The sequence below is a fragment of the Cynoglossus semilaevis genome, chromosome 15 (genome assembly GCF_000523025.1).
Source record: "Cynoglossus semilaevis isolate Cse_v1.0 chromosome 15, Cse_v1.0, whole genome shotgun sequence".
NCBI lineage: Eukaryota > Metazoa > Chordata > Actinopteri > Pleuronectiformes > Cynoglossidae > Cynoglossus > Cynoglossus semilaevis.
The window spans coordinates 8,173,053-8,193,293 of record NC_024321.1 but is presented as its reverse complement, the minus strand read 5'-3'; the positions used below and the strand labels follow the sequence as shown (position 1 = coordinate 8,193,293).

Sequence of the window (20,241 nt, the reverse complement as noted above, 5' to 3'; positions counted from 1 at the left end):
GATAGATAGATAGATAACTCTTTGAAACTAGTATATTGTCTCCACCATTTTCTCTCCTCCCATTGTTCTACAGTAGTCAGTAATTACTGCCCACATTGATGCGCTCCCTGATTCACCGTGTCCACTCTTTTGTCCACAGCCGTGTGTCCGGGGGTCTCCACATCTGCCCTCGGGGAACTGGAAAAGGTAATTTTGGCTTTCTGACCCCAGGCCGAGAGAATTCCAATCTCTCAGCGTTACTAAATCTTTATCTTCACTCAGGTTGTATAGTCGGTGTCTCTGTCTCCACTGAGTTATAAAGTGTCAGTCTCTCTGCTTGTCCTACAGTCACCCAGCCGTTTTATTGTCTCGTGTCCCCCCGCGCCCCCCGGCCTTTTTGTTGGTGCGGGGGGGGGGGGGGGGGGGCAGAGTTCAGGCAGCAGTCATCCCCTAAAACAGAGGTGAACTGTTTGAGGCTACTTTGTTCAATGATCATCCAGTCAGCAGAAAAACAAAAAAGACAAAAAGGCGTCTCCTTTGGTAACTTCTAAAATCTAAAAGAATCAGTTTTCAGCAAAGTTCTCAGCAGAGCACACACATCACGGTGCACGCTGTATTTCCTGTCACTTCAGTCTTTTCGTGTCTTTATTTAGGGACACGTCTGACGGCGAGGCTACAAGTGTCTATAATATTAATAAACTCTCTCAGAGATCCTTTATTAATTGCCCTTTTTCAGAGAATAACACCAGTTAAACCACGGACGCTGTGCTGGATGTGTGACATCAAACATCATTTCCTAAACTGCTGGTGATGAAAGGCCACAAATGCAGCCAGAGATTTGGCAAACAAATGAGACCCACTGCCAGTCTGTGTGGCTAACTGCAGATGAGAGGCAGGTGGCAGTCGAAGGAACGGAGTCATCCTCAGTCCGAAGAGTGGAGACTCGTCGAGAGTGTGTGGTCCATGTGCAGGGACGGTGGACACAGCAGCTGCTCCTGACTCTGATGGTGTGATTTGAACAGGTCTGTGCAGTGGCAGAGGGAGGCGTTGATTTCCTTTGTTTTGTTGTTGACTCCATTTTGTCTTGTTGGCACCATCCAGTATTCACCAGCTATTCACGTGCTCTTCCCAGATGCAGCGGGTGAAGCCGGGACACAGCGCAGCACATACATAAGCTCCAGGCACACACTGCTAGGATTCAGGGCCTACTTTAAGTCTCAATGGATCCAAGAAGAAACTCATCCCATTGGAGGATACAAACTTTGGAGTCCTCAAGGAACCTCGTCTGTTCTTTTCAGCCAGAAGCTGCTTCTTTTAAAAGCTGATGAAAGCAGACTGTATTCAAAATAGGAGTGAGGGGGCTGGTGGCCTAATTTCAGCTTGAATATGACTGGTCTTGAATAATTTTTTGTGTTAACAGAGCCATCTATCTGTTGAATTTAGATCACATTTCCTAAATATCCCCTCGTGATATTTTCTATAGAAGTTATTTTTGCATGTGTGTCTGTGTCATCGCAGCAGACAGGGAGTCACTGCTGTTCCACACCAGAAACTCAACATCATTTCCTGTTTTAATTTTCCCCAAAAATAAGATCAAATTGTTTCACTTCTTACAAGCTGAATTACGTCGCAAATCCCACACAGCCTCCTGCTACATGTGTATTTATGTGAGTTATATGAGATAAGCTGAGATGTACAATAATATTACAAACCCATACATAATTAAAATGTTCAGTTTTTACTCTTTGAAATGAGAAAACATTAATGGAGTATTTTTTTTTTTAAGGTTCTTTATACTTCATGCATGCTTGTCCAACGGTCACTGATCCAGGGTCAGTACTGGAGTCAAGTGAGCAGGAAAAAGCACAAACAAACCTCTATAAATGCTGGTAAGCAGAAAATTGTATTGATCTTACATATATTATTTACATGTGTGTGTTGTACAACGACGTTGTGTGTTCACTGGGTCAGGAAAAAAAACTGCTTTAAACCAATATTATTGTGTTACTGTACTCCAAAAACCCATTAGCTGTAATTTTCCTCTGTCTGTGCCGTAACTCAGGGTTCTTCTCATTTGCTCAGCTCTGCGGCCTATGGACCAACTCTCCTGGTGGTGCTTCGCTGGTATACAATGGTCCTGCAAATATCAGGGGTGAGTCATTATCTTGGGCTCAGCATGTGTAGACATTATTGCAGTGTTGAACTAATGATATGTAATGAGCTCGCTGTGACACATGTCTAGCCACTCTCCCTATCGCAGTACTCATTAGTAGATAACAGCTATGCTATTAGCTTACTCAGGATTTTTAAACCCGAGCTTATGAATGTACTGAGCTGTGTTTACAGTACACAGGGTTTGTACTCTGTATGTGTATGTTCACATCAGAGGCTGTCGCAGGATTAACAACAGTTCAAACCACTGTACGCTTACAGCCGTTTGTGCTGTTGGACTGACCTGACCGACTGTCATTGGTTCTATATGAGAACTGTCGTATATGTCCTATCAGGATCATCCAATAGGAGCCTGGTGATGGTAAACAATATCGATAAGTCATTATTAAAAAAAAACCACAACATAACTAAGGCACCCATTGGTCCAGCTGTCTGACGATGACACACAGTGACGAATCAGGTTGGCCCTCCTACTTTTACTACCCCTCTCCCTTACTACAATAAAGATTTCTGGAGCACTATGTAACTGCATTGCACATCATTGCTATGGCAGCGTCAGTTAGATACTTCATTAAAGACAAACAGATTTGTGGATTATATTCAAGTTTTGACATTTAGTTTTAGGGTCATTTTTGGTAGCAGACTAATCGATTAGTTGAAAATTAAATAATCTGAAATAAATTGACTACAACAAAAAATAACTCTAAGTTTATGATCAAAGACAGGGCATGGAGAAAGATATATAAAATGATCCCATATTTTTAAGCTAATTAGTAATATAATTAAAAAACTAAACCTTTTTGCCTTGGTTGCCATGTCGTGTGCTTTTGCACATAGGATAAAAAAAGTGTTTTACTTGAATTTACTGTTATTCAGTCACTGTAATGAATTCACTGTATCCAAATGACGACGCTCAAACAAACAAAAAAATCCCCCTCTCTAGCGCCCACTGTAGTGACAATTGTTCTTTTTTTTCTCCTCAAAATAGTTACATTTCACGTGTGAACGACTCATTATTTCATGTCTTTTCAGAGGTGTATTCAGTGGCTTAAATTAAAAGCCCAGGACACAAACACATGGCTGTCTTAAAAATTTATATTGGAAATGGTTTTGATTTTGTACCCCACTGCAAACACTTTCAGGCTTTGGCTGGTCTCCTAGCAACGGCAAACAAAGGCAGGACCCATCTCAAGTTTCCTGTGGAGCGGCCAGTCCGGCGTGCCTTTGATCTTGACTGGGAAAATAGCTGAGTGGGCACTACTCACATTTGTCTTTCATTTACTCCACCCCCTCCCTCCAAAAATGTTCCCTCAAACAGCCAAATCTTCATCTGTCCCCAGCAACCATTGCCCCTCCTGATAATCGACCATGGCAGAGGGAAGTCAATGGAGCTCCACAACGTTTGCTTAAAATAAAATGTGTTTGTTTTGGGTCAGACAGGCCAGCGTTTGTGTGTGTGTCGAGCCAGTGAATGAGTGGAAAGAGACATAAAACTGTACATTTACAGCTTCACAGTCACCTCTCTGAAGAATTTATCTACCTGTGCCCCAGGACAGGCTGAAATAAAAGTCTTAATAAGCACATTAAGCATCCACAGCAGCCCTTTGGAAGTGTTTCAATTGAAATGCACTCGGAGAGAAACAGAGACGACTGCATTTATCCCGTAAAATTCCCAATTCCCACGGAGAGCTGGATGCAAATTGGGAGCTCAAATTAATTGTTTATGCATAAAAATGACCAAAGAGTCGGTGCGTTTTCCTAGGACTATTGGCTTTTATCTATTGCCCCTACTTTTTCTCCACTCTTACCCAAAAACCAGCTCAGACGGCGGAGGAGATTAACCAAATTGAAGTGCTACACAGTGTTTCGGTGTAATTTACAATAATTGATGTTTCAATGTTGTGGCAACGCCTTCTAGAGCAATTGCCTGAGTTTGTAGGTAGACATGCAGCCCAGTGGGGTGTATTGACGCCGACTGTTGACTAATACTGCTCTATTGGCATGTCCTAATGCTCCACCATTGTTGGACTCACACACTTCTCTGTAATGCACAGCTTACAGACCAGAGACTGGATCACAGTTTCCTTTCTGCCCTTGTATTCCCACCCTGATGACAGGTTTGGATGGTTTATGGTTTTGTGCTTGTGGAGCTCTGCAGGACAAATGAGCAGAGTGTTAACTTTAAAATCCTGATAATGAATTAAAAAAAAATCTAAATACATTTTTTTTCAGATTTAAAAGAGAACGAAACTGTGCCAGAACTAGACAGAGGCAAGGGTGGCACGAGGAATAGGAAAAGAATAGAGCCCCTCCTATAATGTCTATTTGTGTGTGTGAGTGTGTGCGTCTCTCTCTCTCTCTCTCTCTTTTCCTTTTTCTTTGTGTGTTAGTTTTGATTTAATATGTTCTTTGATAAAAATTCATGGGTAAAAGTTTCACTGCTTCTAAATAATCCATGGGAGTGGGATGTTGGTCTTAATTTTTTTCCATTAATCTTTTAATGCACATATGAAACACAAATGTAACATAGAACAATGTATGCAGTGGACACTATATTGACTTCACGATAACCATTTGAACCAGAGTTCACAACAATGAACTCTGGTTCTACCTCAGTGCTGTTACTTTAAAGGTACACTGTGTAGGATTTAGTGACATCTTGTGGTGGAGTTACAGAGGGGCTAGAACACTAAAATGCTTTGAAGACTAGCTGTCGTGCCAAGGTTCTTTGTTCATGTTCACCTATAGTTACCTACAGTTTTCATCAAATTTAATTAAAGATAGAAGGCTGGGTAAAAGGTGTAAGAACATGGCGGTCCAACATGGCGGCCTCCGTAGAAACGCGGCTCCTCCTGATGTCAAATCTAACAGTCAATATCTGCTTTACCTTTTATTCTACGATAATTCACTTCAATCTTAAATCCAGAGTGAACAGGCGACCAGCATCACTACAGTCTGAAACCTTCTCCATTATGCCTTTCATTAGACGAACATACTTAACAATAAAAGGTGCTCATTATGCAGACTCATTAAGAACCATTCATTAAGGGTCCTTGTAAAATCACTGTAGTATAAAGCTGTCCATAATTCACAGTAATGGATAATTAACATTGTCATTCATTTTTATGATCCATTTTATTTTAATGTGGAACTGAAATAGTAAAAATTAAAATAACCTGACACACTGACCTCAGATAAAGACGATTTGTTTTTATCAATTTTAATCGACTATTAGATTGGTGACTAAGGGTTGTTGTGATTAGTTTTCATAAAAAAGTGCCTTGATCCTTATTAACATGAATATGTTTAGGTTTTTAAACCCCTGAAAATTAAAAAAGTATGTGTAGTGGTAAACAGAGCAGTTCTCAGATGTTGGGACACAAACCAACCTCAGACCAAAGACAAACGGTGGAGAACAACGCATGTTTCTGTTGAAGAACTGTTTTATGAAGAAGTCAAATGATTCATATTTACTTCATTTATTTTCATACGTGAAATACGTTATTAATCTTCTACTGCTTTCCCCTTCACAGTGTCACAGATCAAGCTGGAGCCAATCCCAGGAGTGGTCAGGTGAGGCGGGGGTTGAACCAGGACAGGTGAGCAGTCCATCACAGGGACACGTCCAGAGACAAACAACTATTGACACACAGTGTATGGGAAGACATCAAACGTTTGTACCGAAAGATTATAAGGTTGTCCTGGGAATCAAACCTCTGATGTTTTTGCTGTAAGGCAAGAGTACAACCCACTCACCTTCTGTCACATTATGCTACTTCGTCCTCCATATATACATTTACAGTAGCTGTCATCTGACACAGTTGCTGTATCCTGCACACATTTGTTTTCGACGACATGGAGAAATGGATCAGGATGAGTTGTTGTTTCTAGAATGTAGGTCACCGTATAAACAGGCGCTGAAGACAGACGCTGCTTCTTAGGAAAAGCACATGCAGCAAATGATCACGTGTTGATAAACACCTCACCTGACACTCTTTTGTTTTGGTTTTTGTATTTATTTTTTTTCATGATTACACACTGTTTCCATTTGTTTGAGTGAGGGGAAACTCGTCCTGGCTGGATTTTCTATTTTTGTCCATCAAAGCAAAGCCAAGCAGCAGAATCACAGGTTCTTACGTTCCTTCATGATCCTTTTATAGAAGTCACTAAGGTTTGGGTGGTTCCGTGTGAATAAAGCTGCCCTACTTCTGCCTACAGCTGCCTGTATCTCCCCTACACACACTCTCTCACACACACACTCTCTGCGCAGTCTTACATTCATTACTTTACAATATTTAACGTCAGATTGCTGAGCACACTTCCTACTGCAGAAGGCCACATTGTTATCAGCATGACACAGGATGATAAACAAGGTTGTGATCTACTACACAGAGCCTCAAGTGCTCAGATAAGCAGAGCTTTATCTTCGAAGCAGCGCCGTGACCTGGAGAGGCCGTAAAGAAAGGTCTACATTTAGCTCTCACCTTCAAGAACTTTCTTTTGATTGAAAGGGTTCTTCCAGGATAAAAAGAACACGAACATTTGAAAGACATTTTTTTTCTTTTCCCCCCTTCCAGAAATCTGTTTGAACCCATTTAAGCACATTTATTTATAGCATGTTTCTGGTTTCAGAATCCTGCGCAGAAAGACTGTTATGGCATCAAGTTATCATCGCGTTACACCCTGACAAAAATATAAAGCATGTCTTCATGCCTGTCTGCACCGAACCCCACACAGAGTTGTAGCCTTCTGATGGCTGCATGTGCCTCCTGACTCTGACAACAATGCTGGGGCGGAGGATGTATTAATATCCTCCTGAGCCCTGAGCTCGCACATTTCCTGTCACCTCACTTCATCTCTTCACCTACCCTCAGGTGTCACTCAGGTGTCACTCAGGTGAGCTAGGAACAGGAAGTCCTTCACTGTCCATGCTTGATACACGACAAGACCTGCACCTACATATATATTATAGAACATCTGCCCAGATAAATAATGATTCTTGACCTTGTTCCCTAATTTTTTTCACTTGTTTACATAGTTATTTACACTGTTAATTCTGTGGGAAACCTTGATTGGTTGACGATACAATCAGCTCCTAGAAATTAAAATATAAAATTATATGGGTCACAAGCTGCATTCTACTGATAGGGTGTCAGTCAGCTTGTCAGCCGTAGACTCTCTCAGTGAGCCTGGTCCGACTCAAACTGGGCGTCTGACCGAAGGTTGAAGCCCCATAAGTGCATGCTGGGAGTGGAGTATTTTAAGCTTTGGTTAAATGCAACTCTTTCCCACAGTGTGTGTGTGCATGACATGACGGGTTAAAAGGTCTCTTCACATGTAGAAGGACTTGGAGTTATTGTTGTTGTGTTATTTTGGTTATCAGTCCAAGGTTTCACCTGCTGGTATCTAGAACACACAGGTTAACGTTCTCCACTAGAACGAGAAGACCTGGGGTCTGGTTTATAAAGTTTCAAAAGTTTGGTTGTCACATGATTAATCTTAGTCCACAGTTATACGCAAATAACTACAATGAAATGCAGGTACAGTTAAGGTTACTCTTTATTATATGAGGTTGATGTTGTACAGTGAGGAAAACAGGCTACATCTCCAGAAATGTTGGTACGATTCCAATAATAATAATAATAATAATAATAATAATAATAATAATAATAATAATAATAATAATAATAATAATAATAATAATAATAATAATAATAATAATAATAATAAAATAATAATAATAATAATAAAATATGGGAATGAATCTAATCTATGTAACAGAATTATCAGTAAAACTGTGTGTTTTCTGTGATCAACTTTATTCTAAAGTCTGGTAAAAAAACAAACAAACATTTGTTTGAATCATTCACTCAGTGTTCAATACGATGCCACGTACATGTACGACTGAAGATCATTCCCGCCCAACTGTTGGAAGCAAATAGAAATGCAAGTTTGGAAAAACTGAAACTGACATAAACCGAAAAATATGCATTTAACATATGAGGCGTTAGATGTTTGTTATGAAACTGAATATGTTAACACATAATCATCCCTCGTGCTGTTTTTCTTTAGTTCTTCTCCACATTTCTGGAGTTTTGGTGGAGCGTAGTTTGCTGCTCCACCCACACAGTCGCAGTAACATTGTATTTTTTTTACACATTACTAGAATCTGCAATATTTTTAATATCGGAATATTTTTTTCCCTTTGGTGAATTATGTTAGCGTTCATCTGTTATTTGCAGGATTTTCATGGGAATCTGTCGCACAAAGCCGCTTTGGCTATTTAGAGTAATATGTACATTCATGTTGCACCATCTCAATCTGTGTCAGCCTATATGCTATGTACACTTGGAAGACGTCACTGTCTGTTTGTGCCATATAGAAATCTCACCTCTCATCTATATGACATTTCTGGAGAGCGAAAACAATCATGGCACAGACGGAGTGGGGGTGGGGTGGCATTTGTCAGTGCTCTCATTGGGGTTCAAATGGAGAATGTAAAATGTCTGTCTTTGTCTCATTCAACACATTTTATTTTTGAAGCTGAGAAATCTGTTCAGGGACCCCAAGATTTTTTCTTCCAACTGTCAGGGTGTCGTTACTCAGAAGAAGGAAAAGAAGACGAGAAAAAAGAGTGAAACTGAGTTTCCACCTCCAGTCCTTCTGCACGTTGTGAGGTTATGGCTGTTTCAAGCCTGCCACGTCTGTGTGTGTGTGCGTGTGTGCGTGTGTGTGTGTGATGTCCTTTTTTAATCTCTTGACTCCTTCTTTCACCTCACCTCGTCCTACGGTGCCTTATCCTACCTGAGTGAAGTGAAGCCGCTGTCCTGGCTGATTGAGACGTTAACCTTCAGGGCAAACCTTTTGCCCCTCTTCTCCTCTTCTCCTCTTCTCCTCTTCTCCTCTTCTCCTCTTCTCCTCTTCTCCTCTTCTCCTCTTCTCACTGCTTCCTCGCTTGCCTGCACGGTGAGTCCGCCAAGCCATTAGTAAGTCCCAGCACTGATAATGAAGGCAGGGAGGTGGTCTGAGTCAGTGTGATGCAGGAGCTGGAGCACAGGGGGAAGGTAGATTAGGATAATTACCTGGCCGTGGGGGCATGATGACAAAGTCTCACTTCCTGCAGGCGACACTCGCAAAGTGCTACAATATAATCAGGCGGGAGAGCCATCCTTCAAATTGAACTTTGAAAAAAAATGTCTTAATCATTATAATCATGTAAAAAGTGAAGTGCTACCTGCTGGATTCTGCTCTAACAGTGATTGCTCATCCGTGTTTTGGCAGGTGTCCTCCACCGCCCGGGTCCTGCCTGGGCCTGTCACTCTGTTTGTTGTTTATTTACCTGTGATTTGGATTTGTGACGCACGCACAAAGTCCTGAACATCCACACTCGTGGAGACTTTGAAGAGAACTGTGGGGTCAGGTTTTTAAATTATGGTCTGCACCCACGTCGTGCTCCTTCTCTGCTCACTCCTGTTAATCCATTTTCCACACAATGCATTTGGAATCAAAGCAGCGTCACCGTAACATGCCTTAGGAAACATTAAGCCATAGTGCGATACTTTCATGTATGATAGCATGGCCCCCGTGTGCTTTGATGTGCTCACTTTTCTAATGCTTTATTAATAATAACACACTGGCTCCTTCTCGCACACCGAGCTTCTGCTGCTCCTTTCTCTCCTCCTGAACAACACCTCTCATTCCTTCCATGCCTCAGCTCCTTCATCCCTCCCCGGCTCCTCAGCCTCGTCTCGGGATTGGCCTGCCCGTGTTTGGGAGCAGGATTAGAGGGATTGATTTGGGCCTCGAGATGAAGAGAGTTGAAAAAAAAAAAAGCTAAAGAAAAAAGACCTATGAGAGGGCAGGGAGTGCAGAGCGCTGCATCACTATTGGTTGCTGTGGAAATCAGACACGTCTTCATTTCTTCCACCCATCCTCTCCGGGTACCCAGCTTTCATTTTCCTGCACAGTGAGGGTAGCTAAAAAAAGAGGGAGGAAGGGGGGGATTTTGGTTTCTGTTTGTGTCTTTCTCTCTATGTGTGTGTGTGTGTGTTCGCATGTTGCTTAGATATAGAGAAGGATGAGTGTGCAGCAGTCATCTACTGCACAGCATGGTCAAAATACAAATGATGGGACTGCCTGCAGTACTGCACTGGATCTGTGCTTCTTTGTGAATCTTCCCTGTGGGTCAGATGTCCCGCTGCATCAAAACATTTTAAGCATGGAGATTTGTCCCTAATCGGTAATTTCAACTTGTATTTTTGACTTTAAATAAACACAGAGAGGCTTCTTTTCTATATCTGGCATTTTTCTAACTGTTTGTAATATTTTAGGTTTCTTGGCAGTTTTTGTGTGTGTGTGTGTATTCCCGTGTGTGAAAACATTCACAGAATCTTCAGATTTAATTTCCTGGCTTTGTGTTTGTGTCATTGTTTTTTTTTTTCTTTCTTTCTATTTTTACTGCTTCTTTTTTTAACCAAGCTTAATATGATTGGATATTGCTGTGTGCGCTGCAAACCTAACGCTGCTCCGTTTCTCATGTCTGTTACTGTCTTTATTTTAAGGTGAAAAATGTTGAAATTAATAAAATGCTTTTATTTGATCAATTCCACAAACAGCCCTGCAGGAACGGTATTTGTCAGGTGTTTCCTGATGAGTACATAATAACACAATAACGCACTAACATTATTTACAAACTTCCTTTTAACAAATGTTAGGACAAAGCTCAAGTAGAAGAATTCAAAATAAAACCTGTGTTTTGACAATTTGCAAAAGACTTTTATTCAACAGGAAAAGACAAAACAAAGATTTATTTTTATTATAATTGTGGTATGATCCAGACTCATAGTTTTTATATGACAAATTCTCATAGACATTGTTTTTGTTTCAGTTTTCAGGTCGACTGGTGACAGGTTTATGAATCAAGTTTCCTCTGAAAGAAGCATCGAACAAGGTATCCTGGCTTTGGACCAAATGAGTTTCACATTTTTCAACAAATAAACATAAAAATAGTCGGGCTGTCAAAATGAATGCGTTACTTCATTTGTGAAGATTAATCTGATAAAATGTCATGAACAGTGTGACCTGTACTGTCAGGACACACATTGATGACACAGTCAAATAGTATTTCAATCAATCAATCTACCTTGATTAATCACAATAAATACAATCATGATTCCTCATGATTAATCTATACCTAAACTGTGATTAATCTGAATCACACATTGCATTGATTGACAGCTCTATCAACACTCACACACAGACTTGCATTTGTCTTTTAAAGAGACTCATATTCTTATTGTGAGTTCTTTCTCATTTACTTTTTCATTGTAAAACATTTTAAGCATTATTCTGTCGATGAACAACCATCTATTTAATAATGAAACCCTGTAATTATCAGTAAGTGTTTTTGTTGAGGACTGAAGGCCTGTATCTGACTTCACTCTGACGCCTGACTTCATCCACAGTGACCTGGGGACAGAGAACATCCCGGAACAACATCACAGACCACCTGACCTCTACCTGCTCCATATGGATGAAGCTACACGTCTCCTCTCTGTACTCCGACAGGTGAAGTACATGGAGTGAGTATATGGAGTAAGTACAATGGAGTAAGTACATGGAGTAGCAGTACCTGGAGTCAGTACATGGAGTCAGTACATGGAGTCAGTACATGGAGTCAGTACATGGAGTCAGTACATGGAGTCAGTACATGGAGTCAGTACATGGAGTCAGTACCTGGAGTCAGTACATGGAGTCAGTACCTGGAGTCAGTCGGGCTCATCACTGCTGCTTCGGCCTTTCGTTCATTCAGTTCCAAAGGTCAAGTGTGAGAGGCTGGTATCAAATAGATGGATTATTTTAATTCAAAATGAATGGATTTAGTGCAACCTTAAGATTTACAGAAATCAGTCAGTTACCTATTACAGTCAACAATTGAAAAGTATTATTCCCATATTATGCTGTAAAATAACATGATATATAACATTAGAAAAGTCATTTAAGGTGAGGCTGTGCTTCTCCAAACTCATTAAATGAAGTGTTTTTGGCCGTCAGCGTGAAACACATTTCAGTATTAGGCAATCGTCAGGTCTGGAGTCTCCTTCTCTCCTTCACTGTTGGTCCAGTAACAAATGGCAGGGCTATGGAACACACTTTTTTATCTCCTCCAGAGCTGTCAGAAGATTAGCTCCAAGAGTAGACACTAATCAATCCGGCTTTTTTGAATCTGTTTATTAAACCCACGGCTGTTTATATTTCCTATCCTCCACTACATTTGCAGATCTTAGAGTGTCCCCTTCTCTTGTGAACAGGGATGAAAAGCAGAGAGGGGGGGGGGGGGGGGGGGGGGGGGGGGGGGGAGAGGAAATAAAGGTCTGATGAGTTTGGCAAGGAGAGGATGGAGGCTGAGACAGATGGCATGAAGTCTGCGGCACACTGGCGTGGCTCGCCTGGTGCTAAAATCCTCCTCTCTCACATTCCAACAAATCCTACCAGGAGGCTGGGGAGTCTGTCACACCACTCCAAGGATCCACATGGCTCCCTTCACCCCCTCCTCCCACCCTCACCTCCTCCTCCTCCTCCACTCCGCTGTGCCCACCGCCCCAGCCGGGGCCTCTGACCACTCTGCAGCACATTCTGCCTATTTTATCCCCACTTACAGTATATGTACACATTCAGGCGCTAACATGTACAGCACTGGGTCATCTTGACCTTTACAGCACTGGTAAGCCACGAAGCACCGGGGGGTGAAGATATGAGACGATGGTGTGAGTCACTTCCTATAGAAAAGGCAGCACGGAGGCCTAATTGACAGATGTGGCCTTTACTTTCACTCAAGAAGAAAAAGTGATCGTATTCAGCAAACGCTGGACCAAATAATGAGGGCAACACTGTGCCGTCCGTTTATATCAGAGGGAGAGGACATAAGAAGCTTTTGATTCGTTTCAGCGCAGCCCACAACAGGCCACCGAGCTCTTGAACAGAAAACACTGGAGCTCAGTCTCATTTCAAACACCAACGGCTCAGGCCCACACCCCTACGGACGTTCCAGTCCAACTAGGACCACAGATACGGTGAACGCACGTAGGACCAGAGCCACAACAGGATTACAGGCTCCACGTGACACCTTCATCTCCGAACCCAACGCCGCAAATATTCTTTAAAATCTGCGAAACCTGCTGTTTTCTGCCAAGCCACGGTGGTTGATCTAATAAGAACAATCTCATTTGTTTTGCACTCTGCTCCATCCCCACGTCTCTTCCACACTGTCTTTCCGCCTGCCTTCTGTTTGTTCTAATGAATGATTTCTGAGATGAGGTGCTGCTGTGAGGAGGTCACAGGGGGCTTCGCAATCACATTACTGTTAATGATAATAAAAAGAACAATCTGTGTGGAAAAAAAAACAAACAAAAAAACTCTTGCATGTTTCCTCCTCGCTCTGCGTATGGGATGGAATTTCATCTGTCAGTGTTGAACATCCTCACATGTTCGAATCGACGAGTGTGCAATTAAAACGCACAAAGAGTATTGTTTTTATGTTTTTAAATGCAAAAAAGAAAAAAATGGATGAAAGCGATACAGTGGCACACCATCTGGGTTAGAAAGTACACCAACATCAGTCTGAACAAGAGTGCATGAAGACGGATGAGAAGTTTATTCCCCGGTGTACCGTTTGACAAAGAACGCACAGATGAACTTAAATGCAAACACGATGCTAACATCAGAGGGGACGGTGCTGAAGGTTAGCTTTTCATCCTGTTTTGAAAATAACAGTTTTCATTACTGGATCTAAGTCCCTTTAACTTAAACGAAAGCATTGGAGTTTAAAGCGTTCTGACAAACCAAACTTTTGAAAGTCTGACTTTGTGTCACGTTTGATTGTCACAGGATGTACTGCATGAGGAACAGAGTACAGGTGGTCTCAGAGTACTGAGTACTGAACTGGACTTCTGCGTACCAGACCCACACAATCCAACTATTAGCTGCACTTCATTTCATCTGAGACCACTCCCATGTCATCTCCTCACCCTCACCCTCACCCACATTAAAATATCCAACCATAATGGTAAAAAGTAGGTTTGTAAGTGTAAGTGAATTTGATGTTTTGACGTTCAAGATATTCAAATGCAGTTATTAGATATTAGATAGATATTTATAGTTTATATCTGTCAGGTAGATTTTTGTGTACAGTTTCTGATTGCAGCCTCTTTAGAAACGAATGGATTGGCTGCTGACTGTTTACATAGATCTGACATTCACAAGCAGCTGCTCGTTGACTTTCCCTCCCACCACCGCAGAGATGGAGCGGCTGGCCGTCCTTCCGACATGGCAGGACAGTGTGGTGTCCCTCAGCCCGTTGGCACTGCAGCTGTCACCCACAGAACGGAAAGGTGGCAGGGTGGATGGCTCCACGGCAGGACTCCTGGCCGCATCCCGCTCCTCCTGACCCAGTGAAAGGGCAGGGATGAGGAGTCCGGTCTCTCAGTGCACTGATTAAAGTCCAGCCCCGCTATTAGCCATTGTCGGAGCTAAAGGTCAGCTAAGACCAACGGATGGGTCCTGGGTGCGCATCCTTCGCAGTGACTCATTCCCACACCCGGGGAGCAGGTCCCTGTCACTTTGGTCTGTGCTGCCACCTACTCTGGTGGCCACACGAGGAAGTCCATACACTCTCAGAATAGTTACCCCCCCCCCCCACTTCCGCACCACCTCCCTGGTGGCCTGATGTATCCTGCAGGTTGATCTCACTCAACTACCGCTCTTTTTGTTTGATGTCAGCCACATTGCACTTTGTTGTTGCTTTTAGGAATATTACTATCTGCGGCTAAATTGAAAAGAGGAGCCTCCCCTTTAATTTGCAGCAACGTAACTTAATAAATGAGCAGGCACCATTAATCACACAACAACATAGTTGCATTAAATTGCTCACCCAGGGACGGCGCGGCACGTCCTGCTCATCACTGAGTGACATCTGCTGCCTAGTGTGGTTTACATTAATGCAGCAGGGCTGTGAAAGGGGATAATTGTGGTGCTAAATGCTGTAGAGGCTGACAGGATCCATTTCCTGTCTTGTCAAGGGCAGCAGTGATAGAGAAGGTTGTGCTCAGCTCGACGCACACACACACACACACACACACAGAGAGGCACACATGAATACATACTTCATAGGCAGACAAAATCAGCCCCACTCTACGCTGGGATGATTGTATCTTGCCTCTGTCTGACAGGTTGTGTTTTTTTTCTCCAGCCATGGAGACCTCATCCTGGGAAATTGAGCAATTTCTGATTGAAAACAATGCCGTTAATTAGAGCGCTCACTATTTGTAACCACTTGGCAATGCATTAGCATGCAAAGCTGGCAGTCAGCTTATCTTGGGGAGAACGTTTGTTTCCTTAATTGCCCTCTTAGGACAAATGTGAAGGGAGTGGGTGGGGAGGGAAGAGAGTAAAATGTTAACGTGCTGCAGAGAGAATGGAGGCTGGTGTGTGGAGAGGAAGTGACTCCCTGAACACTGGGGTTAAACTCCACTAATAGGTCCTGGGTAACACACGTGGACACACACACATACAGAGAGACACACAACGGCACACAAAGACATACAGGGGACTCATACACTCACATATGGTCACACACACTGGCACATGGACACATGGAGGCCCAGACAAAAAGGCAGCTCTGATTGCACACACACATACACACATTCCAAGATACACACACACACACAATTAGACACAATTAACTCCACTGACATACAGTGTCTACAGCAGAATTAGACATATAAAAATAGCCACTCAGCACTCTAATGAATTAAGTGGCTCTTCCTTTAAATAAAGAATCAATTAAAAATATAAAGTGACAGAGTTTTCTGCTTCACAAACGCAAACTCTCAGAGCAGTAACACCTTATTAACTCTGTCATTTACTATTACAGTAGAGGACGGAATTATGTCACTTTCATATTAACAAATCTCTTCAGATCCTACAGGGTCAACGTGTAGCTGAACATTTTAAACCTATTTTAAGCCATAGTTTCTCCACACCCTCTGTCATCCTGTCAGTGTGAATGTGTGTGATGTGATTTTTGTTGTTGTTTAAAAATTTTGTCAGAATTCTAGACAACAACAAGGTTTCTAAAATCTCACTAAAAGAAAAAACAAAATGATGTTTCAAACGTAGAAATGCGTTGGTAATGCGTCCTACAATTTACCGTAATAACATTTTTCCAGTGGTATTAAAAAGGTTTTACATTTTGAAACCATCCTCACAAAAGCAAGATATTTTTCTTCTTTTTCTTTCTTTCTTTTTTACATATCAAAGATCCCGCCATTGCAGAGAAATACGATGGCAATAAGTTAAAAAGAAAGTTATAAATTAAATCACCTGACTTTCATTCTCTTCGAAACGCTTATTTATTTTCTACAAAGAAAAGAGCTGATGGGGTGTAAGAGAAGGCAACCTGCGGTGATAATCTGAAAGATTGTGTCTAATCTGTTTACACAAACACAAAGAACAACAAGACGCCGTTTCATTTCATATTGATTAAAATCTAATTCTGTCGGCGCAGGAATATTTGAAGATAAAAAGTCGAAGGAAGAACGATTTTTATCCAAATGGCCGTGTAACTCCCACTTTCTCCTCCACATTATTTCATTTTTTTATTATTATTAATACTAGGTTTTTGAAGTAAAAAAATCTATTGCTATGATTTCATCAGTGGAGCCAACATTTCTGAGTCTAGATATGATGGGAACAATTTGGAACAAATCAGTTTTCCTGGTTGCAATCTTCAGGACCCACCTGACCAGCAGAAAGATTTAATTAAAAAACACGCGTTTCCCGACACTTCAAATAATAACTCATACAAGGATTTTAACGAACTATGTTGTTAAGCTGATAAAAAAAATCAGAATTATTCACAAATTGCAGCCAATGCTGGTAAAAGTGAAAAGAGACTAAATTTAGACCCTCTCTGACTGTGAGCTGAGCCAGCGCAAAACAAAGACACTGAATAAAAGTCGAATATAACAATAAAAATAAAACGAACTAAAATGACAGCGATGAAAGTTGCGTGGCCCTGAGCTACGTCCTCTCATCCTGCCTTCTCCCTCTGATATCAGGCACAGACAGGTTTTAATGAAGCACAGCCGTCACATTCATTTGTCCTAATTGGTGCAAACGCAGCGGTATTAACAAATATGTGCAAACGTTTATTTTTGCACCTTAAAATGCAGCAGGCGTGCGCTCACACGCACACGCACGGCGGGTGGGACGATGATGAAGATGAAGTGTGTGAAATTAGAGAGTTTATCATCATTTTTATAACACGACAGTCAGTTATCCTACAGGCAGCCTGTGGATATTTCTGATTGGATAATAGAAGGGTTTCATCACCGTCCCTGGATCAGTGCTTTATTCCCTGTTTACGCAGCATTCCACGAGCTGGAATCCTGGACTAACACAGGGATGAGTGGCCCTTTAGATCATCCCGGCTCAAGGAAAGTTTGGGAATCTAAGACTTCCTTGAAGTTGTGAGAGGAAGAATAGGTGGAGGAGATGTGAATCAGTGTCAGTGTGTGTACACAGCACTTCCCAACAAAAGCACAGGCTAATCCAGCTCATTTACACAACACACAAGGCCCTGTTTACACTGAGGGCCTCAGACCGGACCCTGGAGGACAGACTCGACTTAAAGTCTCATATATGCAGAAAAAACATTAAAGGCAATTTAACTTTACCCGGAAATGGCTCCAGGTATGTGTGAGAATATCCCTGTTTTGGAGAAAGAGCGTCCAATTACCAGACTCCTAGGGTTCCAAATCTCTTAGAGAAAACATGTCATTTTACCTCTAATGACCTGATATTCTGTCAAAAGTAAAAATATCTACACGGATAAAACCCTAAATGGAGATTGAAAACGGGTTCATATTTCGGCTTTATTAAAACAAACCAAAGATTTATTTAAATGTTCAAAATATTCTTTGACGGCATGCGTGAACTTGATGCAAGACAAAACACACGTGTGTGGTCACCACTGTGTCATGTATTAAAGTATAGTCAGCTACTTTTGAAATGAACCATTTAAACCTATTCAAAAAGAAAAGGTGGAAAATGAAAATGTTTAATTATTATTATTATCATTATTCTTTTTTCTTTCTTAAATCAACCTAATTTTTCTACGTTATGTCTAGTTTCTCTATTTTTATATTCTTAAAAATGCATTTATATATATGTCTATATATCACTTATGTTTTGCGTCGTTGAGTTCCGCACATAATTATTAATTTCAATCAAATCATTAATTTTCGACCAGGACATGGTGACGCAATAAAATCGATGCAAAAAAAAAAAAAAAAAAAGAAGATCTACAATTGTTTTCGGTTCGGTCACCAAATAAGTTTATTTAATTTTAATTACGTTGTCAATTCAGTCGATACAGGGAGCAAAGAAACCGGAACTTAATCTTATTAAGGTGAAATCAAACAGTTTGAAATGTATACAGAATCATTCAATTCGATTGGTCGAAGTCACTTAGTCATTGATAAGTCACTTTAGTTTACTTTTTAGTAACATTTAAAAGGAAATATATACCTCTAAATTTTACGGCTTTAATTTGTTTTTTAATCTTTTTTAAATTTTTTATTGCATGATTTTATTTTTTTCAGAGGTGACGCATCTGCGGACAATGTCATCAACACACATTTAAACTAAACAATACGTCACTTGTTGAGCAAATTCATATTTCTCGCTGTAATTTCTTCCTGACAGGTTGTTAGTTCGAGTGAGGCCTTCAGTAACAGAACAACGTTAACGGGACTAATGATGTTGACGAGTTCACAGGACGTTTACTGAATGCTGCAGCACTGAATAGAACATTCTAGTATTATATGTCTTTTTTCTTTATTAAACTCCAGCTCTGATTGGCTGCTGCGGCAGTTCTTTGGCAGCTGTGATAAATAATCGGCTTCATTAGAGTCGTTTGACTCCTGTTCATGTGACTTACTGCCGTCTGTAGGTGTGTGTTTTTACTGCCTTCCTCCAGAGGAATGGAGGTGTAAAGGTAAACGCTTTGGCACAGTCTGCTGAAGTGAAATATTGCGCTTTAATTCACTTTAAATCCCAGTTGTCAGGACACGCAGATGTGAGTGATGTGAAGGAGCTGCTGCTGCTGCTGCTGCTGCTTCAGGTGATGCTGCGGCTCAGGAGGAGATGGAGGAGGGGGAGGAGAGGGAAGAGGGGGAGGAGAGGGAGGAGAGGGGGGAGGGGGAGGAGAGGGAAGCCAAACCCCGTCACAACACAAGCAGAAAACATGATTACTACATATTTACACCTCCTCCCCCTAATTCATCATCATCAACCCACAAATCACACTCAGGTAGTCAGGTCATTTGAACCTGAGTAAATGACTCTTAAATTAAAAAAAGTACTTTCGTTTCAGCTGCTGCCAAGGTCTGGCTCCAGGGCCAATGGTGGCACATTAACTGGTTTAACATGGCCAAACGTGTGTTACTTGAATTTATCCAATTTAAAAAGGAACCTGTGGCATTTATTTTTTATTTTATTTTATTTTTTATTTTTTGAACCTCCTTTTTCTTTTGCTAACTCCAGTCTGATGTCGCGCTTCTGGCTACATTTTGAACACTTGATGAAACAACTTGCCAAACCAACTTCATGTTAAACTAAATGTATTCCTGATGTTGTTTTTACTACAACTCAGCTGTTTATATCTTGGATTTACTTTTCTATTTTTTTTCTGCTTTGTTAACTATTTCTGTGTCTGTTACTTTTACCACTTTAGTTCTGCCTAGCAATGGATGCGATTTCAGGATCACATTTATTTGACTTATTAATTTGTAACGTTTCCTTGTGTGTATCACAGGAAGGGACATTTTAACATTGACTCTGCAGGAGTTTGGGGAAATGTGGACAGCAACAGCTGGAATGAATCTTAATCAGGAGATGAAGTGACAATTTGTTCTTCCTGCAGCCAAACAGAGGTGAGTAAAATCAGTTCATTTTCACACACTGTTGACTTTAAAAGGGCAACATTATTTTAACAACATGTTTAAACAAAGATTAAAATCCTTACAATTA

The 20,241-nt window shown here is 41.2% G+C and overlaps 1 long non-coding RNA gene across 1 annotated transcript; it reads left to right on the top strand.

Moving 5' to 3' along the window:
- The first annotated feature begins 25 nt into the window (after window positions 1-25).
- LOC112488193 (uncharacterized) lies at window positions 26-2,212 on the top strand. The gene is made up of 3 exons (XR_003052032.1): window positions 26-186; window positions 716-1,001; window positions 1,112-2,212. It is a non-coding gene; the product is annotated as an uncharacterized LOC112488193 (long non-coding RNA).
- Window positions 2,213-20,241: the final 18,029 nt, after the last annotated feature.